The sequence below is a fragment of the Aquarana catesbeiana genome, linkage group LG10, assembly GCF_042186555.1.
Source record: "Aquarana catesbeiana isolate 2022-GZ linkage group LG10, ASM4218655v1, whole genome shotgun sequence".
Taxonomy (NCBI): Eukaryota; Metazoa; Chordata; class Amphibia; order Anura; family Ranidae; genus Aquarana; species Aquarana catesbeiana.
This window is the reverse complement of record NC_133333.1, coordinates 146268019-146293808: the sequence shown is the minus strand read 5'-3', so window position 1 is coordinate 146293808 and position 25790 is coordinate 146268019. Positions and strand designations below refer to the sequence as shown.

At 45.1% G+C, this 25790-nt stretch overlaps 1 long non-coding RNA gene across 1 annotated transcript in view; it reads right to left on the bottom strand.

Moving 5' to 3' along the window:
• Nucleotides 1–25790, bottom strand: part of LOC141110073 (uncharacterized) — a 97675-nt gene that overhangs the window by 8827 nt on the left and 63058 nt on the right. Inside the window, exon 2 of the long non-coding RNA XR_012236234.1 lies at nucleotides 4068–4168. This is a non-coding gene — a long non-coding RNA (uncharacterized lncRNA). The remainder of the gene's footprint in view (nucleotides 1–4067; nucleotides 4169–25790) is intronic.

Here is a 25790-nt window from a genome sequence, read left to right as displayed (position 1 = left end):
ACTCTACCTGACGAACACTGAGGAGAGAGGCACGGGGACATATTCCAGTTTCCAGGCACGGGGACAGATTCCAGATTGGTGACACTCCTGGAGGCATACGAGCTCGGCGCTCGTGGATTGATGCCCACACTCACTTCATGAAAGTGAGTGCAACCTCCCCCTGTGTGTGTCTTGCCCCCCCTCCACTGTGGTCGTTGCAGAGTTATTTTACATGCTGCATACTTTTTATTTTTTATATTTCGCTTGGCATGTTCATCATTGTCACTGCCTGTATACACGGAATGTCTACACCTGCGGGTCATTTGCAACACAGGCTGTACACCTTACAGCTGTAAGGTAAGCGGCTTGCAAACACGGAGGTGTCCTCACTGAAGATCCCCCCTCCATTCACGATTGGACTTGTTTTGTGTTTCTCATCACGTGTTTTTGCTTTTTGGACTGGATGATAGAACTAATATTCATGTTTGTCCTAGGGATTTGTAACTTGTAGTTCACCAGGATCTGGCACGTTTTTGCTAATGGGGCACTAGCCCACATATATTTTTCCTGCATTATATATATATATATATTTTTTTTTTTTTGCATTGTGTCATTATTCACCCTATTTGTGTTGGTATATGCATTTTTGTTTTGCTATATTCAAGCAGTCACTGTTTCACTATTACCTTTATATATTAGGCTTTGTCTGCCCGCAACATGTCATGTTGATCAGCTACGTTGCACTGCACTGCATCCCCACCATGTTCTTTTAGCATGTAGGATCTATTCATGCATTGGCCCGTTTCTGCTTTTTTAGTTCACTTTGCCACTTTAGTCATCTTTGTAGCTCCCCCCCACCCCCTTCATCACAGCGCAACTACCATCTTCCCCCACTTTTGTCCCATTTGTCCTGCCTTGGATCAGTACTTAGGTGTTGCAGCAGTGTCCTTTTAGCATAGCCCCCCCCACCCCCAAGACAGCGCAGGAGTTTCCACTTTCACATTCTTTTTAAAACTTACTCTTGTGCCAGATGATACTGATGTTGATGCCCCTGAGACCACCAGAGCGGAGCAATGTGGGTAGAAGGACGCGGCGGCCACAATGGAGAGGATCCAGTGTTGTGGGACTACAGGTCCCAGAAGGTAAAAGAAGCAAAGCATACGTTTATTGCCATAAGGGACAAATTAAATAGGGGTGTAAAAAGAGGAGACCACTGCATATTTTAAAGCCTTTTTAAAGCTTATTTCTGTGCCAGATAATTCTGTTGTTGATGCCCCTGAGACCACTAGAGCGGGGTTCCCTCCATAGAAGCTCCTTTAGAGACTGTACAGGAGGGACTTTCAAACACGAGAGGCTTGAACCTGCTGGGGCGATGCGGTAAGAGGCTGTGATGTCCATCCAATCTTGTTCAGGTGAGGATAGCTAGTCCAATCCTGTCAGGTTGTGGAGGCGGAGTCACAACCCAGTGTGTACTGCCATGAAGGCGTCAGGAAAAGAAATTTATATAATTTTTTTCACACAATAAAAACTTTCTTTTGGTGGTATTTGCACACCACTGGGTTTTTAAGTTTTTATCATATGAATGAAAAAAGACAGAAAATTTTGAAAAAATAAATATTTTTTACTTCCTGCTATAAAACATCTAAAAATAAATAAAAAAATAATCTTCATATATTTAGGCAAAAATGTATTCTGCTACATGTCTTTGGTAAAAAAAAAAAAAAAAAAATCCCAATAAGTGTATATTATGGTAATTGGTTTGTGTGAAAGCTACAGTGCCTACAAATGATGGGATACTGTATATACTGGAATATTTTTTTTATACTAGTATCTGCGCCGATCAGCAACTTATAGTGGGACTGTGATAGTGACACTAACTGACACTTTGTGGGAACTGACTAACTGCCACCGACATCACCAGTGACACTAATACAGTGATCAGTGCTAATACTATACACTGTCACTGTACTAATGACACTGGCTGGGAAGGGGTTAACATCTAGGGGCAAGGGGTTAATTGTGTGCCTAACAATGTGTAATGTGTGTAATGTGTGCTGTTTTTTACTACTGATCAATTTGTTTATTTCCCCTGCTTTGCATGAAAAAGAAAAAAGTGATCGTTTCCTCTGTACAGAGCTCTGTGTTGATTGTCAACACAGGGCTCTGGGCAGTGATTTGACACAGCCAGTCAGTAGGTACCAGCTATGAATCATGAATCATTGGCTGGGATCTGCTGACAGACTCCCACTGTGTACAATCACAGGAGAGTAGGCGGACGGGGGCATGCACCTGAAACCCTGAAACAGGCAGCGACGTGCTGGTACATCCTGGTGCCTGTAGCTGCCACCTGTAGAGAGTTGACAAGTGGTTAATTACCAATGCTATTAGTAATATGCAGCAGGAAGAGGGTTAATGTACTGTCACTGGTCACTGATGCATTAGTGACAAGTGGCAGTTAATTAACCCTTTTGTGCTGCATTAGTGGAACCAGTGTCAGTGTTAATTAACCCACTGGTGCCACTAATGCAGCACAAGGGTTAATTAACTGCCACTGGTCACTAATGCATCAGTGACAGTACATTAACCCTCTTCATGCTGCATATTATAGAAATACCATTGGTAAGTAATCAACCTTCCCTCAGCCCCCCCCCCCATTCAAAGAGTTAATTATGTCATCTGCAGATGGCAATCTGCTTACTTGTGTGATGCACTGCTTGGTTCCTCCTCAATCACACTCACAGTTCGTAGGCAGGCAGCACTCTATGCTCCTTTCCAATCCTGCCTCCCAGCCAGCCTCTCAGTGACATCATGCCAGTCGGGACTAGGAAGCACCTGTTGGGCAGTTGGGCAGAGTAAGAATTCAAGGACGGGGCTGGTGTTAGGCTTGTGCTGGGTGTAGGAGCGCACTCAGAACTTGTTGCAGCCATTACCAACATAGCCAGTGTCAGTGTGCTTGACGGCCAGGTTGTAGCAGCACACTGCCAGAACTTCTCCTGTGCCTGTAAGTGGGGGAATTAGCATGGCTGTATTATAGAGGGAAAAACACTGAGTGGTATTGTAAATTTAATTGCCAGATAAGCAGCAGTAGAAAATGATATTTACAAAAGTGGAGTAAACAGTTCTCTTGTTAGCATATAAGGCACAGATTCACAGTCCATTCACTAAAGATACAGAATGCAGCTCAGTAAACTGGCACTGTAGTTACTATTCCTCTCTTCAGGCACATCAGTGGTATACAAGGCACATTTTGATTACTTGCCATAGGCTGGAGTCCATAAGCAGGTTCCACAGATGTAGCAGAGATGATTTAACAAGAAAATACACTGTCTTAGATGATCTTCTATCACAAACACAGCAGCAGTGCTGATAGGCAGGACTCCTGAGGATCCCCGATCTGTCCCTACAGGCTGGAACACTTTCCCTGAATAAGGCCTAGCTTTCCCTCACAGGCATTATACCTTTCCCTCACTCATTCCACACACATCTCTCAAAATGGTGGCTGGGCCCCCTTTTATATGGAAGCTAACAGAAAATGGTGGACAAAATCTCGAGAGAACTTAATACCAATCAGAACATGAGGCTTCTCCAAGATGGATGCTGGAGTCAAGTTCAGAGAACATTACATCCTCAACAGGATTTCACAAAACATTAGGAAAACACAAACTCATTCTGAATATAATATGACATTTATGCATGAGAAAGTAAGTATGATACAATTGTAGTCCCACTTCTCCTCTCAGTCAGCAAGACTGTCCTGTCACAGTTAACTGTATGTAAGGAGGCTACCTACATTCCCCCCCTGCTTAAAAAATGCATTCCTCGACATTCACCTAGGTAAAAGCAATTAAATAGAGCAATAGCATAACAAGCAGACAAACAGTCATAACAGTTCAAGTCACATAATCAGAATACTTGACAGGTTTGAGTCCCCTGGTAGTGCGCCTGGGTAAATGAGGCTCCGGAACTTGCAATTGTCCATCTCCCTCTGGGGATACAGGGCACCGTTCCTCCTCTACATCAGAACCAACAGGCGACACTTCATCCACCAGAGGCTCAGCTTCAACAGGAGGTGGAAGAAGCCTGATTACCTGTAGCTCTTTCAGCTGAGGATAACTCCTCTACTGGTGGCAAAGGGGGTAGGTACCACGCTGCTGAATCACTATTGAGAATCTCCGGACAGCTGTTCCATCTGATAAAAGAAAAAAACCCTAAGGTCAACGCTGCGCTAGACAGAAATCAGCAACTAAAAATAAATAATGAAAGTGTTATAAGTGTAAAGCAGCCAGCACCTAAGGTTTAATACCAAAACATTTCCAATAGGATAAACAACACAGCGAGTGCAGCGCTAATAATGATGTAGAATATGATATCGTTATGATAATAAAAATTGTGGAATAATCAAAAAACAGTGATACATACAATGGTAAGTGAAATAAAAAAAATTAAAAAATAACTACATAAAAAGAAGAAAAAAGAAAAAATATTTAAAAAAGAAAAAAGGAAAAAGAAGAAAACTAAAGCAATGTCCCATAGCGATCAATGAGAAAATCCAATATGCGTCCACAGGAGAAAACATGAATTGCAGGAAACAGAAGCTGTGACACCAATCTTCCTAATGCAAAACCAACGTGTGTTCAGGTCAACACCCAAAAGTGAGGTAGCATGCTTACCAAAAAGCCTGACTGCTGCTAGCAGTCTCGCCCAGCACAGGGAATTTAAAAGTCTCCCCAGAACTTAAGATCATCCGGACCAGCCGATCTTTCTATTGTTGCTCAAAGATAAAAAATAGAAACTTCCATAGTGCAGTATGTCAGTTCAATATCATTTATTAAAGAAAAAGTTTGCACTTACAGGAACGAAGTGTCATCATAAGCGGTTGTGTCACATAAAAGTCGTGGTGTCTCTATTTGCTTCTCCCTATTCCTAAAGCGTTCATCTCACCACCGTCGCGGAAGGCTAGCATGATGACGTCACCATCAGAGGCTCCACTCTACGCGTTTCGTCAGGAGCGGACGTCTTCTAGGGATTGGCCAATTGGATGTGTCATCACTACGGAGGTGTATATATGCCTACAGCGCCATTTTAACTACTAGCAACCAGGGTAATATCATAGACAATAAATGGTAGCAACTCCATCTTAAGTGTTGGCTACTAATGGGAATAGGGGAATAGAGACAATAGATAACATCGCCATCTAGTGACGAAATAAGAAACCTAAGTAATTTAGGTGGATACCGAACACACAGGAAAGGGAAGCGTTGGAGTTTTAATAGTGACACCGTCAGCTTGATACAAACATGACAACAATTATATGAACTGCTACAATTATGTTAATAAGCTCCTAATATACCAAAATGTAATATTTATGTATAAAAATGCTTATACAAATTAAATATATATGTGTCAATAGCCAAGAACGATGTTCCTTTTAGTTGTCGTTCATGATCTCTATCATAGTGCCTAGACATCTTCAGCTAATCGTACATGTAACTCTCTTTTGGTACGACCTATATATTGTTTTGAGCATGGGCGTTGGATTATGTAAACTACAAATTGTGTAGAACAAGTTATAAATGACTCAATATCATAGGTTTTGTTAGTCACAGTAGATTGGAAGGCCTCACACTTACGTCCTTTAAAGGAATTGATTTGACAGATATTACATCTATGGCATGGAAAAAACTTTCATTGACTGAAAAAAAGATAATGTCTTTGGAGGGTCTATAACATTAGGGGCAATGTTGTGTCTCAAAGAAGAAGCACCCCTAAATATTAAAACCGGTTGTTCTGGAATGACAGGGCCAAGAACTTTCTTAAGAATGTTCTTTATAGAAAAATGCTGGTTAGAGTATCGAGTAACCATTGACCACCCGAATTTATCAGATGCTGTGTGGTTTTCTCTCCTCCCACTGAGCATGTTGTCCCTATCCATGGCCGCAACATTGGCAATGGTCTCATCAATTTCACATTCCTGATAACCTTTACTCAAGAATCTCTGTTTTAAAATTATTGCCTGCTGGTAAAAATCAGAGATTTCAGTACTGTTACGCCTAATATGCTGGAACTGTCCTTTGGGAACAGCGGCTAACCATGATTTATGATGGCAGCTGGTTAGGGGAATAAGAGCATTGCGGTCCGTCTCCTTAAAGTAAGTACTGGTAATGAGACGACCATCTTTAACCGCAATGTTCAAGTCCAAAAAATGGATATGTGTCTGACTTGCCTCGTGTTGCAAAAAGATGCCCCATCATTCTGATTCAATTCCACAAAGAATGCTTCAAGGGAGGGCAAATCCCCCTCCCATATGATGAGCACGTCATCAATATATCTTTTCCATAGTGGCAGCTCTCTCGGTGGGTTATTATCTATACATTCCTGTCCCAACGGGCCATGAATAAGTTTGCTAGAGTCCAGGTATTTAAAGAACTTGTACTTAAAGATCTGATAGCACTAAAGATCCTTAAAAGAAGGGGTACCAGTGAATTCCAAACAAGTCTTAAACAGATTTGTAGATGTAATGACCTAGTAATCCGCCCGCCGACAAGGGGGGCGGTATTGTCATTTTGGACAAATCTCAGTATATAGAGGAGATGAATAGATTCTTATCTGACCACTCTACATATACCCCCCTTGTCTCCAATCCAACAGTTAGATTTAGAAAGCAACTCTCTAACTTGATTGAATACGGTTTGAACAAGGGATTCTTAATAAAAAAAGAGAAAGCCCATCTAATTCCCACTAGGGTATCCCAAGGGTACTGGTTATCTACTATTTGCCCAAAATTCATAAAAATCCTACTAAACCTCCAGGCCGCCCCATTATAAGCGGCATAGACTCTGTAACTGCGAGGACTGGCAAATATGTGGACAGCTTCCTTCAACCACTGGTGGTTACCACCCCCGCTTATTTGCGTGATACCACACAAGTTCTAAATATATTGAATCATTATCATTGGAAGGAAGGTTGTATTTTAGCGACTGACGATGTAGCCTCCTTATACACCAATATATCCCACGACATGGCTTTGAAGCAGTTGAGTTCTATCTTCAACAGGATTTATCTTTATCCTCTTTGCAGAGAGATTTTGTTATGGAGCTCCTGCGCTTTGCAACAAGCCATAATTATTTTTGGTTTGGTGGAGAATTTTTTTTACAAACATATGGTGTAGCAATGGGGGCTAAGTTCGCCCCTAGTCTAGCAAACTTATTCATGGCCCGTTGGGAACAGGAATGTATAGATAAAAACCCACCGAGAGAGCTGCGGCTATGGAAAAGATATATTGATGACGTGCTCATCATATGGGAGGGGGATTTGCCCTCCCTTGAAGCATTCTTTGTGGAATTGAATCAGAATGATAGGGGCATCTTTTTGCAACATAAGGCAAGTCAGACACATATCCATTTTCTGGACTTGTCCCAAAGGACAGTTCCAGCGTATTAGGCGGAACTGTACTGAAATCTCTGATTTTTACCAGCAGGTAATAATTTTAAAACAGAGATTCTTGAGTAAAGGTTATCAGGAATGTGAAATTGATGAGACCATTGCCAATGTTGCGGCCATGGATAGGGGCAACATGCTCAGTGGGAGGAGAGAAAACCACACAGCATCTGATAAATTCGGGTGGTCAATGGTTACTCGGTACTCTAACCAGCGATTTTTTTAAAAAAAAGTTCTTAAGAAACGTTGGGGCGTACTACGAAAAGACAGAGTTCTTGGCCCTGTCATTCCAGAACAACAGGTTTTAATATTTAGGGGCGCTCCTTCTTTGAGACACAACATTGCCCCTAATGTTATAGACCCTCCAAAGACATTATCTTTTTTTCAGTCAATGAAAGTTTTTTTCCATGCCATAGATGTAGTATCTGTCAAATCAATTCCTTTAAAGGACGTAAATGTGAGGCCTTCCAATCTACTGTGACTAACAAAACCTATGATATTGAGTCATTTATAACTTGTTCTACACAATTTATAGTTTACATAATCCAATGCCCATGCTCAAAACAATATATAGGTCGTACCAAAAGAGAGTTACATGTACGATTAGCTGAACATGTAGGTAATATCAAACGAGGTTTTAAAAAACACAATTTGTCTAGGCACTATGATAGATATCATGAACGACAACTAAAAGGAACATCGTTCTTGGCTATTGACACCATCCGCCCACATTGGAGGGGTACTAACATGGTTAGGTCTATCTCAGGACTTGAGACCACAATTGGTCCACAATTGTTATTATCATAACGATATCATATTCTACATCATTATTAGCACTGCACTCGCTTTGTTGTTTAAGCTGTTCCACCTGGCAGATGGAGGAAAATCAGGAACAGGTTCAGCCAACAGTGAATCTGCAGTGAACACACATGGGTGAAGTAGGTTACGGTGCAGTCTCTTGCAAGGCCCATTTGGCTTCTCTGAAAAAACATGATACACAGGCCATCCAGGAAAAGGTTGCTTCTCAACCCGATATGGGCAGGGATCCCACTTAGGCTCCAGCTTGTTGCCTCTAATGTGTCTGGGATTGCACACCAAGACCCTGTCTCCTGGTTTTAGTGGCAGCAAGTTGAGTACTTTCATCAGCCAGATCCTGATGCCTTCCCAGCACCATTTGTTTAGCTCGGGCTAGGCGTTGCCAATGGTCTTGGACCCACTCATCAGGGGTCCTTGATGTGATAGGCTCTGGAGTTTCCAATAATAAATCCACAGGTAAATGGCCACAACGGCCAAACATCAAAAAATGGAGAGTATAACCATTTGCTCTATGCACTGTCTGATTATAAGCCCAGACAATATTACCGACATACTGTGGCCATCTTTCTCATTGCTCTTGCTCCAAGGTGGGAATCAACTCCAACTCCGATTAAAGCGCTCACAGACACCATTGCCTTGGGTATGATAAGGGGTGGTATGAGATTTTCGAATGCCAATAAGGCGACACAGTTCAGAAAACACAGAGACTCAAAGTTGCGGCCTTGGTCAGACAAAATCCTCTTGGGGCACCCATAGGGTTGCACCACATGTTTCCAGAACTGTTTAATTGTGGTAATGACAGTCTGATCCTTGGTTGGCATGACAATGGCAAACTTAGAAAAGTGGTCCATGAACAACAAGGTATAATGAAATCCAGAAGTTTCAGCCACTGTCCGAAAGTCCATGGTCAGTAATTCAAAGGGCTCTCCTGTGCTCACCACCAGAGGGGTAGTTTTCTCTGCTTTTCTCTAGTGAGTGGCACAACTCTGACACTCCTGACTAGGGATGAGCTTCGCGTTCGAGTCGAACCCATGTTCGACTCGAACATCGGCTGTTCGATCAATCGCCGAATTGCAAACGTTATGGGCCGTTCATGCCAAATTCGTGTGGCGCGTTACAGCCCATAATTCACTGCGGCATTGCAGTGCATTGTTGGCTGATAATTGGCCAAGCATGCACTATGACCCGCATGCTTGACCAATCACAGCGCCATCAGTAGAGAGAGCTGTAATTGGCCAAAGCCAGGGTGGTTTTGGCCAATTATGGCTCAGGGGGTTTAGAACACGCCCCACACTATATAAGGCCGCCTGCACGGCGGCCCTGTGTAGTGTGTTCCAGCGTGCTTAGATAGACAGAGAGACAGTGTCATTTCATTTGAGTTAGCTAGATTAGGCAGGACAGTCAGTGAGTTAGCTGCACTTACAGTGTATTGTGTATATATATGCATCCCAGGTGTTGTATGTATATATATATATATATATATATATATATATATATATATATATATATATATATATATATATATACACTGTATTCAGTTTAGCTAGATCTGTTCCTGTTATCTTCCTACTGACAGGCAGGCTTGTCTTGTTACAGTATTTACAGCTACCTGAAGAAAATTGCTGGTGTTCTTTTGATCCTATTAGTACCACAGTCAAGCAGCTAGACTATTTAGAGTTAGTGCAGTGTGTCCTCCTCACAGTGTTCAGTTAAAGCTACAAGTTAGTTTAGTGTGACCTCTGCACAGTGTTCAGCTAAAGCTACAAGTTAGGGTAGTGCGTCCTCCTCACAGTGTTCAGCTAAAGCTACAAGTTGGTGTAGTGCGTCCTCCTCACAGTGTTCAGCTAAAACTACAAGTTAGTGTAGTGTGACCTCTGCACAGTGTTCAGCTAAAGCTACAAGTTAGTGTAGTGCGTCCTCCTCACAGTGTTCAGCTAAAACTACAAGTTAGTGTAGTGCGACCTCTGCAAAGTGTTCAGCTAAAGCTACAAGTTAGTGTAGTGCGTCCTCCTCACAGTGTTCAGCTAAAACTACAAGTTAGTGTAATGCGTCCTCCTTACAGTGTTCAGCTAAAACTACAAGTTAGTGTAGTGCGTTCTTTGAACAGTGTTCAGCTAAAACTACAAGTTAGCGTAGTGCGTCCTCCTCACAGTGTTCAGCTAAAGCTACAAGTTAGTTTAGTGTGACCTCTGCACAGTGTTCAGCTAAAGCTACAAGTTTGGGTAGTGCGTCCTCCTCACAGTGTTCAGCTAAAACTACAAGTTAGTGTAGTGCGACCTCTGCACAGTGTTCAGCTAAAGCTACAAGTTAGTGTAGTGCGTCCTCCTCACAGTGTTCAGCTAAAACTACAAGTTAGTGTAGTGCATCCTCTGAACAGTGTTCAGCTAAAACTACAAGTTAGTGAGTGCGTCCTCTGAACAGTGTTCAGCTAAAGCTACAAGTTAGTGTAGTGCGTCCTCCTCACAGTGTTCAGCTAAAACTACAAGTTAGTGTAGTGCAAGCTCTGCACAGTGTTCAGCTAAAGCTACCTGTAGAAGGTTGGTGGTGTTTCCCTGATCCTATCACTACCGCAGGCAGCTAAATAAGCTACAAGTTAGTTTTTTGCGAGCTCTGCACAGTGTTCACCTAAAGCTACCTGTAAAAGGTTGGTGGTGTTTTCCTGATCCTATCACTACCGCAGGCAGCTAAATAATCTACAAGTTAGTTTTTTGCGAGCTCTGCACAGTGTTCAGCTAAAGCTACCTGTAGAAGGTTGGTGGTGTTTTCCTGATCCTATCACTACCGCAGGCAGCTAAATAAGCTACAAGTTAGTTTTTTGTGAGCTCTGCACAGTGTTCACCTAAAGATACCTGTCAAAGGTTGGTGGTTTTTTCCTGATCCTATCACTACCGCAGGCCGCTAAATAAGCTACAAGTTAGTTTTTTGCGAGCTCTGCACAGTGTTCACCTAAAGCTACCTGTCAAAGGTTGGTGGTGTTTTCCTGATCCTATCACTACCACAGGCAGCTAAATAAGCTACAAGTTAGTTTTTTGCAAGCTCTGCACAGTGTTCAGCTAAAGATACCTGTAGAAGGTTGGTGGTGTTCTCATACTACAGGCAGGCAGTTGATTTTGCTAGCTGCAGTATCAGTATATATATATATATATATATATATATATATATATATATATATATATATATATCCCAGCTTAGTGCAGCTACAGGCCATTAGTATGTCTGGAAGGCCAACAAGGAGAGGCAGACAGTCACAAGCCAATAAAAGAGGGCAAGCAGGCTCTGTGTCTAGAGGCAACAGTGCTGGTCGTCTAGACGGTGCGTCCTCTAAAGCACGTGGCCGTGGGACACGCTTGGCCTTTTTTTCGGCAGCTGGCAAGACTTGGTCGAGTGGATGACCAAGCCATCCTCATCCTCCTCATCCTCTTTCACCCATGCTCAGTGTACTTTGTCTGGCAAAGCAGCTGCCAACGCGGCCTTTTCCCTCAGCTCAATGGCATCAGTGACTCCTTCCCTAGCCCCACCATGTTCTCCTGAGGAGTCCCTCGAACTGTTTGACCACAGTGTTGGGTACATGCTCCAGGAGGATGCCCAGCGTTTAGAAGGCTCTGATGATGATACTGAGCTAGATGAAGGCAGTAACGTGAGCACGGACAGAGGGGGTGCCCAAGAAGGGCAGCAATCTGGCAGTCATGCTCCCCCTGCTGCAGCATACTGCCAGGTTTGCTCCAGTGATGAGGAGGGAGGGGATGATGAGGTCACTGACTCAACGTGGGTGCCTCATAGGAGAGAGGAGGAGGAGGCACATCACCAACAAGGCAGGATGCCCTCCAGGGGCCAGCCTAAGGGCAGCACACTGACTGCATCACACCCCAAAGCTCCGCATGTGCAGGGCACTGCTGTCTCTGTGCGTTATTCCAAAAGTTCTTTGGTGTGGGCCTTTTTTGAGATGAGTGCATCAGTTCGCACCGCTGCTATTTGCAACATATGTCTCAAGCGTATCTCGCGTGGCCAAAACATCTCCCGTTTGGGGACCACATGCTTGACCAGACATATGTTGACCTGCCATGCAGTTCGTTGGCAAGCGTATCTAAAAGACCCACACCAAAGAACAAAGAGGACCTCTCCTTGCTCCTCATCAGCTGAAATCTCCAACCCCACTATACCTTCAGTCCTCTCTGATACCTGCACTGAGAGGAATGAAGGTGTAGAATTAGGCGTGTCACAGCCAAGTACTTGTGGGCAATCTGCTTTCGGTACACTGATGTCAGATTGTACCAGGCAAATTTCCCTGCCCCAGCTGCTGCACCACCAAAAGAAGTTCGCTCCCAGCCATCCACATGCCCAGCGGTTGAATGCTAGCTTGGCAAAATTGCTAGCACTTCAACTGCTGCCTTTTCAGTTGGTAGACTCTGCCCCCTTCCGTGAGTTTGTGGAATGTGCGGTTCCTCAGTGGCAGGTACCCAAACGCCACTTTTTCTCACGGAAGGCTTTTCCAGCTCTCTACCGGCATGTGGAAGGCAATGTCCAGGCCTCACTGAACAGGGCGGTCAGCAGTAAGGTGCATATTACCGCTGACTCATGGTCCAGCAGGCATGGACAGGGATGTTACCGCGCATTGGGTGACTCTGCTGGCAGCTGGGAAGGATGCAGGACAAGGTGCAGTAGTGTTGGAGGTTGTTCTGCCACCACGCCTCCAAAATGCCACTACTAATGATTGTGACACACCTCTCTCCTCCACCCCCTCCTCCTCTTCTTCCTCCATGGCCTCTTCCTGTGCTTTGTCCTCGGAACCAGTGGTGCTCCGTAGCTGGGGCAGAGGTTCTGTCAGCTCTGCAGGGGCAGGTTCAGAGGTGGTTGACGCCACGCCAATTTAAGTCAGGAATGGTGGTTTGCGACAATGGCACCAACCTCCTCTCTGCCCTCCGACAGGGACAAATGACCCATGTGCCCTGTTTGGCTCACGTCCTTAACTTGGTGGTGCAGCGGTTTTTGGGCAGGTACCCAGGCTTACAGGATGTCCTGAGGCAGGCCAGGAAAGTCTTTGTGCCTATTCGCCGGTCATATAATGCCAGTGCTCGGCTGGCAGACCTCCAAAAGGAGTTTAACCTGCCCAAGAACTGCCTAATCTGTGACATGCCCACCAGGTGGAACGCAACGTTGGCCATGCTGCAGCAGCTGCACATGCAGCAGAGGGCCATCAATGAGTACCCTACCCTCCTTGATCCACATTACAGGGGTAAGGTTGCCATCGCAGAGGGAGCAGAGGATGAAACATCTTCGGGAGGCCTTGCAGAAAGGTCTGTGCAACGCGTTCCCGGAGACTGGGAGGTTACAAACTCCTGTTTCTGGACAACGTGTTGCTGAGGCTTCGGTCAGTCAAAGAAGGAGCGGTGGAGAAGGTGGCCGTCTGACCGATGTGTTCAGATAATTTTTTGGTCCGCAGCCCCAAGGTATGATCTGTTCCAGCAACCATCGCCAGCGTCTTTTTTACATGGTGCAGGAATACCTAGGGGCAAGATCTGACTTGGACACCTTTCCCACCGAAAATCCTCTGGGTTACTGGGTCTTTAGTAGGGATGAGCTTCGAGTTCGAGTCGAACTCATGTTCGACTCGAACATTGGCTGTTCGCAAGTTCACCGAACAGCGAACAATTTGGGGTGTTCGCGGCAAATTCGAATGCCGCGGAACACCCTTTAAAAGTCTATGGGAGAAATCAAAAGTGCTAATTTTAAAGGCTAATATGCAAGTTATTGTCATAAAAAGTGTTTGGGGACCTGGGTCCTGCCCCAGAGGACATTGATCAATGCAAAAAAAAGTTTTAAAAACGGACGTTTTTTCAGGAGCAGTGATTTTAATAATGCTTAAAGTCAATCAATAAAAGTGTAATATCCCTTTAAATTTCGTACCTGGGGGGTGTCTATAGTGTGCCTGTAAAGGGGCGCATGTTTCCTGTGTTTAGAACAGTCTGACAGCAAAATGACATTTTGAAGGAAAAAACTCATTTAAAACTACCCGCGGCTATTGCATTGCCGACAATACACATAGAAGTTCATTGATAAAAACGGCATGGGAATTCCCCAAAGGGGAACCCCGAACCAAAATTAAAAAAAAAAAAATGACGTGGGGGTCCCCCTAAATTCCATACCAGGCCCTTCAGGTCTGGTATGGATATTAAGGGGAACCCCGGCCAAAATTTAAAAAAAAAAATGACGTGGGGTTCCCCCTAAATTCCATACCAGACCCTTCAGGTCTGGTATGGATTTTAAGGGGAACCCCGCACCAAAAAAAAAAAAAAAAACGGCGTGGGGTCCCCCCAAAAATCCATACCAGACCCTTATCCGAGCACGCAACCTGGCAGGCCGCAGGAAAAGAGGGGGGGACGAGAGTGCGGCCCCCCCTCCCTCCTGAACCGTACCAGGCCACATGCCCTCAACATTGGGAGGGTGCTTTGGGGTAGCCCCCCAAAACACCTTGTCCCCATGTTGATGAGGACAAGGGCCTCATCCCCACAACCCTGGCCGGTGGTTGTGGGGGTCTGCGGGCGGGGGGCTTATCGGAATCTGGAAGCCCCCTTTAACAAGGTGACCCCCAGATCCCGGCCCCCCCCCTGTGTGAAATGGTAAGGGGGTACATAAGTACCCCTACCATTTCACGAAAAAAGTGTCAAAAATGTTAAAAATGACAAGAGACAGTTTTTGACAATTCCTTTATTTAAATAAAAGTAAAAATGGCTAGATGGTACCAGAGGATACAGCACCTCATCCCCTAAATAATCAAACGTTAAATGGGTGTGTGGACAAGGGATTATAGCGGTGCTAGGGTCAGGAAGATTAGAGAAGAAAAGATAAAACAAAAAATACTAAAATTACAAATTTTATTAATAGTCTATCATAAATACAATGTACATTATAAACAATTCATACAGTAATTATACAAATTTTGTGGATACATGTACTGTAAGTGACCCTAAGAATGGTCAAGTGGGCCAGATGGCAAGTGGCCGTTGAAGGAGGGGGGGCTCATTTTCCTACATGTTTCGCCAAAACATTGGCTTCTTCAGGGAACAGGAGCTCATAGGGTGGATATATATAAAAAATTCTGTGTGGTGGACATAAAAACACATGTTAGAAATATTAATTTGACCAAACACTGCATAGTAAAAACAATAACACACTGCAACTGTGGCTGGACATTCATGCAACCCTAAGCTCCACACCACTAAACGGAACTGCGGACATACCTGGGGCGTCAGTGCCCAAGACGGGAGGGAAGAGAGGGAGAGGGGGAACACAGCCACCCAAGGAGATCCCCACAGGGGAGCAGGCAGACCGCGCCGTAAATTATGCCTGCAGGGGGCATACAGTAGACCTGGCAAAGGAATGTAAAGATAGTCATGTGTCATAATGCACTGTGGTAGTTATTCCAGGAATAGAGGGTTGCGCATATGTGCATTGTATTAAAAAGAGAACAAAAAATATATGTATATAAATAGGTATAAATGTATCTATATCTCTGGAAAGGGTGCGGACTTACATGTATATCTAAAAGCTGTAGAAAGGCAAGGTCAGGAAGTGCCTGTGATATATGTATGCACACAGCAAGGAAAGGACATCAAGGTTGAACCATATCTGCAGACCACTTAAAGCAGGCCTAGTTGGAAAAATGGATAGTGTTAGGGGTCTTGCTGTTGTTAACTGGGGCCAGATATGGTAGTTTGTGCCTATACTTACTTGATGGTATCTGCTGTAAGAAAAGATTCTCATAGCGGTACATTCACAGGTATATAGTACCGGTGCTGGGATGAAAAAGGGATAAAAATAACAGTGGATCCTATATGAAATATAAAGGAAAAAAGGAGGATCAGAAAGGTAGGGAAATGGAAGCTTTAAAATGTACTTGGGCACAGGTGAGGCTAGTGAAAAGGAATCTATTACCTAATTCATCATGAAGCACACCGTGTTGCTTGAGAAAATCAGTGTTAACCACCAAGTAAGAGGCCGGTCCAAAGTAAGTTCTAAAAAGTATGTAAAGGAATAATAAATAATTTATTCATGTAAACAACATGAAGTCAGGGTGTTTTGAAAGGCAGAAGTTTACCTTGTAGCTGTGTGCAGAGCGAATGCAGGCACGTCCCTCGTCCATGGGAACTGAGGGACTGGCCGGTTACTCATATACCCCCCACACCTGATCAGATGATGATCAGGTGTGCGGACGCTAAACGAGGGGTAGCCACGGCTGTGCACTGCACGGTGCCTAGGAACTACGAGTTCCATCATGCAACGCGCGCACATGCTCAGATCTCACGGACCGTGTGGCGATTGGAGAGGCGAACACCCCTGGAATGGGAAGTACCAAGGTGTCATCTCACCCAATCTGCCGATGGAATAAAGGACCAGAGAGTCTGAGAACAGACGTGGGCACCCAGGGGCAGACAGTTGTCTGCGCCTTGGCGTCCGTACAGGCAAAGACAGCGCTAGCCATGTCACCCCCAAACCGGGAGAGCCCGCGGAGCCGCCGCCCACCACCCACGCCACAGATAATCCCCCCAGTCGTGGGGCTAGCCAAGGCACCAGGGACAACCGCAGTCCAGTGGCGGGGAACAAAGGGGCACGAAGTGTAGTGCGCCGAGACACAGGATGGGAGGATATCCCAACGATCTTGCCCAACGATCCACAGGGGCCACTGGGGAAGGTGGGAATTACTGTGTGTCAGCACACGACATCCAGCCACAATGTGTGCAGTGTGCATAGAGAACCACTGGGTCCCAGTACGACAGTAAAACCTGCAACCAAAAATTGAAAATACAATGCAAAAACAATATATAGAAAAGAATATATAAAAAAGGAAACACACAGTATATGTATTGCAACAGTTGTGTCGAAAAATATTGTTCAATAATGACAAAAAAGAGTTTTAAGTCGCAAATAAATACAGGCAATATACACTTATAGAATATACAGGGATATAAGATATATTGAGTCAATTTGCCAGCTTGTCTCAGAAAAGGAAAAAGGCATTTGTAATCAATGTAGAAGGCAAGGTATTAGTCCATGTCAAAAAAACATTATATGGATGAAATACCGGGTGGAGCCATGGCAGCAAAGGGAAAGAAAGACAGGGAATACAGGAGAATGAGAAACTAAGAAGGGAATAGAAGGGGGGGGGGGGGAAGGGATGGAAGAGGATAGGGTAGAGAGGAAAAACCACAAACGACGTTGTCTGGGGAAGGGGCATGGAAAAGAAAAACTTAAAGGAAGGGCTTAAAACTAATATATTCATTGAGTCCTGGGAAGATGGTAGCATTTAATATATGAATCCATTTGGTTTCGAGTCGTAATAGTGAATTATCAGTACTACCGCCTCTTACATGTGAGGGGATATGTTCAAGTGCGGAAAACAAAATAACATGGGGATCGGAGTTATGTTGGGCAGCGATATGCCTATTGATGGCCGTAGTGGTGATGTTCTTGTATAGTGGTTTGATATGGTCCCGGATACGGGTCTGAAAGGGACGCTTGGTTTTGCCAACATAGAATGCGCCGCATTGGCATTGGGCCAGGTATACAACCCCAACAGTGGCGCAGGTGACATAGTGTCTGATGGTGTGTGTGTTTCCATCGGGTAGATTAACAACCTGAGAGTTGGCAACGAATGTACATATGTCACATTTGCCACATTGATAGGTACCGGTGGCAGTAGGCCTATGTGCAGTGTCAGTAGAATGATGACTATGAATCAGACGATCACGGAGAGAGGGAGAGCGTCGATAGGTAATATCAGGATAAGTGTTAATATATTTGGCAATGGTAGGATCAGATGTGAGTAAGGGCCAAAATTGTTTGAGGACGTCTTTGATTTGGGTATGCTGATTGGAGAATTGGGTGATGAGTCGTGTGGGTTGTTTAGAATCCAATGGTTTGTCGGAGAAAACCAGGTCTTTACGGTTGAGTTTTTTTGCCTTATGGAATGCTTTCTTTAAGAGAGAGTGGCTGTAGCCTCTATCTAAGAGTCTATTATAGAGGTCGTGTGCCGCCCTGAAGAAATCTTCATCGCGGGTACAGTTACGTTTAATCCTGACATATTGACTATATGGTATACTTCGAAGGAGGGGCTCAGGATGGGCACTCTGGGCATGTAGGATTGTATTGCCCGAAGAGGGTTTGCGATATAGAGTAGTATAGACTTGGCCATTGGGTTGTACACCAATCTGAAGGTCCAAGAAATGGATCTGAGACTGGCTGCACTCCATGGTAAATCTTAGATTGTATGTGTTGTCAGTAAGGCTTTGTACAAATGAGGAAAGTTCTTCCTTAGTACCGGCCCAAAACAGAAGTATATCATCGATATACCTGTACCAGGATATAATCCTGGACAGGTAGGGGTTGAAGTGAATCGAGTCAAAAAGTTCCCTCTCCCACCCCCCCAGGTACAGGTTGGCATAGGCAGGGGCACACTTAGTCCCCATAGCCACACCCTGCACCTGGAGGAAGTGGGAGGAGCCGAACATGAAATAATTGCGTGTGAGTATGAACCTCAATAATTTGAGGACAAAGTCCCCGTATTCATCATATTGGGGGCCTCTGGCACGAATGAGTTTGCTGATAACTGAGATACCTCTATTGTGGGGGATTACGTTGTATAAGCTTTCCACATCTAAGGCTACCAACCATGTGCCACTGGGCAGGGATTGGCCATCTAATATACGAAGGAGATGGATAGTGTCCTTTATATATGAAGGCAAAGCTACAACATGGGGTGCCAGATATTTATCTACCAGAGCACTGGCAGATTCTGTGAGGCATTGACGACCAGACACAATTGGGCGACCAGGTGGATGGTCGAGAGATTTGTGCAATTTCGGGAGGGAATAGAAGGTAGGGGTAGTGGGTTCTTTAACATAAAGAAATTTCCATGTGTTGGAGTCTATAATGCCTTTTTGATAAGCTGCAAATATCAGCTGTTGGTATTCGGATATATAGTTAGCAATGAGTGTTTTAGAAATTGGTCTATACCACTCGCGATTGTTTAAAATATCCAGGCACATTTGTTCATAGGACACATCCATCACCACCACATTGCCACCCTTGTCGGCTGGCTTAATGGTGAGTTCAGGATGGTTTTGTAGGGATTTGATGGCCCTAATCTGAGCCAAAGTTAGGTTGGAGGGATACGCGGAGTTGAAATTTAAGCCTTCGATGGTGTTAGTGACCTGTTGTACAAAGGCCCATATATTGGGATTTGTAGAAAGATTTGGAAAATTCACAGATTTGGGTTTAAAAGAAACAGGAGGGGGGAAGGGGGGAGCACCAAGGGCGGCGGCCTCAAGATTGGTAGGATCAAGAGAGTCGTCACCATCAGTGCACCCCTCCTCCCAAAGTGACATTAATTCTTCGAGGGCTTGTATTTCCGATAGGGTGGGAACCTGTTGGGAAGGATTTACATGCACATTCTGAACAAGTGCAGTATTAGATTGAGATTTGTCATAGATCACTTTGAAAAGAAGTTTACGTGCAAAAAGATGCACGTCTTTAATAAAGGCGAATTTGTCAAAGTCGTTAGAGGGACAAAATGTGAGGCCTAATTGGAGTACATAGATCTGATCCGCATTGAGTGGAATAGAAGATAGATTGATTACATCAGGGGTGGTTGGTCTTGCTGGATCATTGGCATATTGTGGGTGTAAATCGGGGGATGGGCTTGGGAGAGACTCCTGGCCCTGCCCTAAAAAAATAGGTGCAAGTTTAGGGTCTGCTGTAGCAGAGCTGGCTGGAAACATGGAGGTGATAGTGGGTTCACTTACCCTTCGGGAGGTGATGTGCGTTTGAGGGTGCGGTGGTGCCATTATGCCTGCAGGTGTCTTGGTAGAGGATGATTTGGGAATCGCTGACGACTTGGGTTGTGCTTTAGTGAAGGGAGTGGATACGTGAGCGGTCTTTGAATGACCTGTAGGTGGATGTGGTAGAGGAGTACCAATACCAACAGCTGATATTTGCAGCTTATCAAAAAGGCATTATAGACTCCAACACATGGAAATTTCTTTATGTTAAAGAACCCACTACCCCTACCTTCTATTCCCTCCCGAAATTGCACAAATCTCTCGACCATCCACCTGGTCGCCCAATTGTGTCTGGTCGTCAATGCCTCACAGAATCTGCCAGTGCTCTGGTAGATAAATATCTGGCACCCCATGTTGTAGCTTTGCCTTCATATATAAAGGACACTATCCATCTCCTTCGTATATTAGATGGCCAATCCCTGCCCAGTGGCACATGGTTGGTAGCCTTAGATGTGGAAAGCTTATACAACGTAATCCCCCACAATAGAGGTATCTCAGTTATCAGCAAACTCATTCGTGCCAGAGGCCCCCAATATGATGAATACGGGGACTTTGTCCTCAAATTATTGAGGTTCATACTCACACGCAATTATTTCATGTTCGGCTCCTCCCACTTCCTCCAGGTGCAGGGTGTGGCTATGGGGACTAAGTGTGCCCCTGCCTATGCCAACCTGTACCTGGGGGGGTGGGAGAGGGAACTTTTTGACTCGATTCACTTCAACCCCTACCTGTCCAGGATTATATCCTGGTACAGGTATATCGATGATATACTTCTGTTTTGGGCCGGTACTAAGGAAGAACTTTCCTCATTTGTACAAAGCCTTACTGACAACACATACAATCTAAGATTTACCATGGAGTGCAGCCAGTCTCAGATCCATTTCTTGGACCTTCAGATTGGTGTACAACCCAATGGCCAAGTCTATACTACTCTATATCGCAAACCCTCTTCGGGCAATACAATCCTACATGCCCAGAGTGCCCATCCTGAGCCCCTCCTTCGAAGTATACCATATAGTCAATATGTCAGGATTAAACGTAACTGTACCCGCGATGAAGATTTCTTCAGGGCGGCACACGACCTCTATAATAGACTCTTAGATAGAGGCTACAGCCACTCTCTCTTAAAGAAAGCATTCCATAAGGCAAAAAAACTCAACCGTAAAGACCTGGTTTTCTCCGACAAACCATTGGATTCTAAACAACCCACACGACTCATCACCCAATTCTCCAATCAGCATACCCAAATCAAAGACGTCCTCAAACAATTTTGGCCCTTACTCACATCTGATCCTACCATTGCCAAATATATTAACACTTATCCTGATATTACCTATCGACGCTCTCCCTCTCTCCGTGATCGTCTGATTCATAGTCATCATTCTACTGACACTGCACATAGGCCTACTGCCACCGGTACCTATCAATGTGGCAAATGTGACATATGTACATTCGTTGCCAACTCTCAGGTTGTTAATCTACCCGATGGAAACACACACACCATCAGACACTATGTCACCTGCGCCACTGTTGGGGTTGTATACCTGGCCCAATGCCAATGCGGCGCATTCTATGTTGGCAAAACCAAGCGTCCCTTTCAGACCCGTATCCGGGACCATATCAAACCACTATACAAGAACATCACCACTACGGCCATCAATAGGCATATCGCTGCCCAACATAACTCCGATCCCCATGTTATTTTGTTTTCCGCACTTGAACATATCCCCTCACATGTAAGAGGCGGTAGTACTGATAATTCACTATTACGACTCGAAACCAAATGGATTCATATATTAAATGCTACCATCTTCCCAGGACTCAATGAATATATTAGTTTTAAGCCCTTCCTTTAAGTTTTTCTTTTCCATGCCCCTTCCCCAGACAACGTCGTTTGTGGTTTTTCCTCTCTACCCTATCCTCTTCCATCCCTTCCCCCCCCCCCCCTTCTATTCCCTTCTTAGTTTCTCATTCTCCTGTATTCCCTGTCTTTCTTTCCCTTTGCTGCCATGGCTCCACCCGGTATTTCATCCATATAATGTTTTTTTGACATGGACTAATACCTTGCCTTCTACATTGATTACAAATGCCTTTTTCCTTTTCTGAGACAAGCTGGCAAATTGACTCAATATATCTTATATCCCTGTATATTCTATAAGTGTATATTGCCTGTATTTATTTGCGACTTAAAACTCTTTTTTGTCATTATTGAACAATATTTTTCGACACAACTGTTGCAATACATATACTGTGTGTTTCCTTTTTTATATATTCTTTTCTATATATTGTTTTTGCATTGTATTTTCAATTTTTGGTTGCAGGTTTTACTGTCGTACTGGGACCCAGTGGTTCTCTATGCACACTGCACACATTGTGGCTGGATGTCGTGTGCTGACACACAGTAATTCCCACCTTCCCCAGTGGCCCCTGTGGATCGTTGGGCAAGATCGTTGGGATATCCTCCCATCCTGTGTCTCGGCGCACTACACTTCGTGCCCCTTTGTTCCCCGCCACTGGACTGCGGTTGTCCCTGGTGCCTTGGCTAGCCCCACGACTGGGGGGATTATCTGTGGCGTGGGTGGTGGGCGGCGGCTCCGCGGGCTCTCCCGGTTTGGGGGTGACATGGCTAGCGCTGTCTTTGCCTGTACGGACGCCAAGGCGCAGACAACTGTCTGCCCCTGGGTGCCCACGTCTGTTCTCAGACTCTCTGGTCCTTTATTCCATCGGCAGATTGGGTGAGATGACACCTTGGTACTTCCCATTCCAGGGGTGTTCGCCTCTCCAATCGCCACACGGTCCGTGAGATCTGAGCATGTGCGCGCGTTGCATGATGGAACTCGTAGTTCCTAGGCACCGTGCAGTGCACAGCCGTGGCTACCCCTCGTTTAGCGTCCGCACACCTGATCATCATCTGATCAGGTGTGGGGGGTATATGAGTAACCGGCCAGTCCCTCAGTTCCCATGGACGAGGGACGTGCCTGCATTCGCTCTGCACACAGCTACAAGGTAAACTTCTGCCTTTCAAAACACCCTGACTTCATGTTGTTTACATGAATAAATTATTTATTATTCCTTTACATACTTTTTAGAACTTACTTTGGACCGGCCTCTTACTTGGTGGTTAACACTGATTTTCTCAAGCAACACGGTGTGCTTCATGATGAATTAGGTAATAGATTCCTTTTCACTAGCCTCACCTGTGCCCAAGTACATTTTAAAGCTTCCATTTCCCTACCTTTCTGATCCTCCTTTTTTCCTTTATATTTCATATAGGATCCACTGTTATTTTTATCCCTTTTTCATCCCAGCACCGGTACTATATACCTGTGAATGTACCGCTATGAGAATCTTTTCTTACAGCAGATACCATCAAGTAAGTATAGGCACAAACTACCATATCTGGCCCCAGTTAACAACAGCAAGACCCCTAACACTATCCATTTTTCCAACTAGGCCTGCTTTAAGTGGTCTGCAGATATGGTTCAACCTTGATGTCCTTTCCTTGCTGTGTGCATACATATATCACAGGCACTTCCTGACCTTGCCTTTCTACAGCTTTTAGATATACATGTAAGTCCGCACCCTTTCCAGAGATATAGATACATTTATACCTATTTATATACATATATTTTTTGTTCTCTTTTTAATACAATGCACATATGCGCAACCCTCTATTCCTGGAATAACTACCACAGTGCATTATGACACATGACTATCTTTACATTCCTTTGCCAGGTCTACTGTATGCCCCCTGCAGGCATAATTTACGGCGCGGTCTGCCTGCTCCCCTGTGGGGATCTCCTTGGGTGGCTGTGTTCCCCCTCTCCCTCTCTTCCCTCCCGTCTTGGGCACTGACGCCCCAGGTATGTCCGCAGTTCCGTTTAGTGGTGTGGAGCTTAGGGTTGCATGAATGTCCAGCCACAGTTGCAGTGTGTTATTGTTTTTACTATGCAGTGTTTGGTCAAATTAATATTTCTAACATGTGTTTTTATGTCCACCACACAGAATTTTTTATATATATCCACCCTATGAGCTCCTGTTCCCTGAAGAAGCCAATGTTTTGGCGAAACATGTAGGAAAATGAGCCCCCCCTCCTTCAACGGCCACTTGCCATCTGGCCCACTTGACCATTCTTAGGGTCACTTACAGTACATGTATCCACAAAATTTGTATAATTACTGTATGAATTGTTTATAATGTACATTGTATTTATGATAGACTATTAATAAAATTTGTAATTTTAGTATTTTTTGTTTTATCTTTTCTTCTCTAATCTTCCTGACCCTAGCACCGCTATAATCCCTTGTCCACACACCCATTTATCCTTTATTTAAATGCTTCTTCTATCTTCCTTCATCTTCTGGTTCTTCTGGCTCTTCTGGTTCTTCCTCCGGCGTTCTCGTCCAGCATCTCCTCCGCGGCGTCTTCTATCTTCTTCTCCTCGGGCCGCTCCGCACCCATGGCATGGGGGGGAGGCTCCCGCTCTTCTCTTCTTCTCTTCTTCTTTTCTTCTCTTCTTCATTTTCTTCTCCGGGCCACTCCGCAATCCATGCTGGCATGGAGGGAGGCTCCCGCTGTGTGACGGCGCTCCTCGTCTGACAGTTCTTAAATAACGGGGGGGTGGGGCCACCCGGTGACCCCACCCCCCTCTGACGCACGGTGACTTGACGGGACTTCCCTGTGACGTCACGGGGAATGCCACAGGGAAGTCCCGTCAAGTCACCGTGCGTCAGAGGGGGGCGGGGTCACCGGGTGGCCCCGCCCCCCCGTTATTTAAGAACTGTCAGACGAGGAGCGCCGTCACACAGCGGGAGCCTCCCTCCATGCCAGCATGGATTGCGGAGCGGCCCGGAGAAGAAAATGAAGAAGAGAAGAAGAGAAGAAGAGAAGAAGAGAAGAAGAGAAGAAGAGAAGAAGAGAAGAGCGGGAGCCTCCCCCCCATGCCATGGGTGCGGAGCGGCCCGAGGAGAAGAAGACAGAAGACGCCGCGGAGGAGATGCTGGACGAGAACGCCGGAGGAAGAACCAGAAGAACCAGAAGAGCCAGAAGAACCAGAAGATGAAGGAAGAAAGAAGAAGCATTTAAATAAAGGAATTGTCAAAAACGGTCTCTTGTCATTTTTAACATTTTTGACACTTTTTTCGTGAAATGGTAGGGGTACATAAGTACCCCCTTACCATTTCACACAGGGGGGGGGCCGGGATCTGGGGATCACCTTGTTAAAGGGGGCTTCCAGATTCCGATAAGCCCCCCGCCCGCAGACCCCCACAACCACCGGCCAGGGTTGTGGGGATGAGGCCCTTGTCCTCATCAACATGGGGACAAGGTGTTTTGGGGGGCTACCCCAAAGCACCCTCCCAATGTTGAGGGCATGTGGCCTGGTACGGTTCAGGAGGGAGGGGGGGCCGCACTCTCGTCCCCCCCTCTTTTCCTGCGGCCTGCCAGGTTGCGTGCTCGGATAAGGGTCTGGTATGGATTTTTGGGGGGACCCCACGCCGTTTTTTTTTTTTTTTTTGGCGCGGGGTTCCCCTTAAAATCCATACCAGACCTGAAGGGTCTGGTATGGAATTTAGGGGGAACCCCACGTCATTTTTTTTTTTAAATTTTGGCCGGGGTTCCCCTTAATATCCATACCAGACCTGAAGGGCCTGGTATGGAATTTAGGAGGACTCCCACGTCATTTTTTTTTTTTAATTTTGGTTCGGGGTTCCCCTTTGGGGAATT